A 2014-nucleotide genomic window follows, 5' to 3' on the forward strand; every position below is an offset into this window, starting at 1 on the left:
AATTAAGATTGTCAATATTGTACCAATCCAACGAGCTTGCTTATCATGCTGTACCAAGAATGCGAACTATGTTATATCAGATATCATATACCATGGTTATATTGTACTATACTGACTTTATTTATTAATTATTTATTTCTTAGTTGTTAATTAATACTGAATCTAATCAACTAAGCAACCCTGAATTGACTTTTAAATCGTTTCTTCCCTTTTATCATATACGCACTCATGCTGCTACACTTCGCAGCGTTGCTCTTTTTAGTCTCTTCAATTTCTTAATCTCTGTAATAACCCTCTTAGTTGATAACTTGGTTTTAATTGTGAAAAACTACATTGCTAAACCCTTGGTGGAATTGGTAAATTGATCGGTTAATTAACAATTTATTAGTTCATTTGGTTTAGAATTGATTTGAGAAGATTTTCTTCTAGTTATAAATGTTATTATGGGATAGAAATCATAGTTTAGTAGTGAAATGTTGGATTTGGAAGGTGGAGAACAGACCTGGACGAAATGGTTGAAGTAGCGTCAGACAGTGAGCCATGCAACCTGGTGCGTGACCTAGGTCGCGTAAGAGCCTGTTTTCGTGCCACCTTGTCCATCCCGTTTCTCCTTTTGAGCTGCGGTTTGAATAATCGTTCTAGGGGTTCATTACGGGGTCTTAATAGAAGACCGCTGGGGAATTTACATTGAGTTAACACCCTTCTTAACTTGGTTAATTCAGGCGTTCGGTTTGGGTTTTCTAGCCGTTAGGCTTGGAGTGGAGCGCGGAACATCAGGTGAGTTCTCTTACACTAATGTGATTGTTATTAAAATCTTTGTGTACTGATTATGGTTTAGACGTTGATAATTTCATATGCAAAACTTATATTGTTTCATTGGACTATATACGATCTATGTGGGATGTGTAGAATTGCACAGCAGGGTAGGGTACCTTGAGGTAGTAATACCTCTTGGGAGATGTGATCCACGTGCCTTGAACCCGTTTCTCGAGCACATTGGATAGGATTCTTTTAAGGGTCTGATTGTTATTATTTTCAGGAAAGGATATGACGGGGTTGCTACGATTGTTGTGCAATATCCGTATGGTGGGAATGTGCTCTAATGTGGTTAAGTATTATGTATTTTCAAATGCTGGCTTTCTTTTACTCTTTGATAAAAGTTTTTTTTGAAGTATATAATATTTATATACGGAAAATGCAACAAATAAACGCACACACTCTCCTCACCTATGGTGAGATTTGAACCCCTGACCTCTTAGAAGGCCAAGGGTTACGATACCGCTAGGCCAAAGGCCCTTGTGGTCTCTTTGATAAAAGTTGTTGAATTGTTTTAATCTTTTGGTCTAACCCTCATTTTTCAAATAAAATCATTTTCAGGCAGGTACCAGGTAGAAAGTGGATCTACAGGGAAATGCAAGATGTGAGCTTCGAAGAGGCGGCTTGTCGACTTAGTTTCCTTGTCCTTAGTTTTATAATAATTCTCAGTTGTGGTCATTTATATAATTTCCGATGCGTACTATTGAGATGTGTCTTGGGATGACCTTATACTTTGATATTGGATTATAGCTGGTTTGGCTTTCGTTTATTAAATTTTTTCTTTATAAATTTTGGGTTGTTACAGTCTCTCTGTTTCAATATATATCATTTTTGACTTTCGTTTATTAAATTATGTTTCAGTGATTTGAGTCATGTTGCTTGCATACGTCTGTTATGTTCTTTACAAGTCGAAGCTTAAGGAGGACAGTAAGAACTTTGTGCCTAGTTTTGCCTTGTTTACCTGATGAACTGTGAATAGTGTAACTTCAGCGTCTGTAATGATAAGTTATATGTACAGAGTAATGAGTTGTAAACATCAACTTTAGGATATTTTAATAACATGAAAGAAAACCTTTATAATATAACCAGAAGCGTACTTGTGCAATGCAGCGTGATACATCGTGATTTTAATATTTTATTTTATTCTTTATCTCAATCGATGTTATAATATGGCTTTATGTGATTTTGAGAAAACGAT

This window comes from Cynara cardunculus, assembly GCF_001531365.2.
Source record: "Cynara cardunculus var. scolymus isolate 2C chromosome LG 13, CcrdV1, whole genome shotgun sequence".
Taxonomy (NCBI): Eukaryota; Viridiplantae; Streptophyta; class Magnoliopsida; order Asterales; family Asteraceae; genus Cynara; species Cynara cardunculus.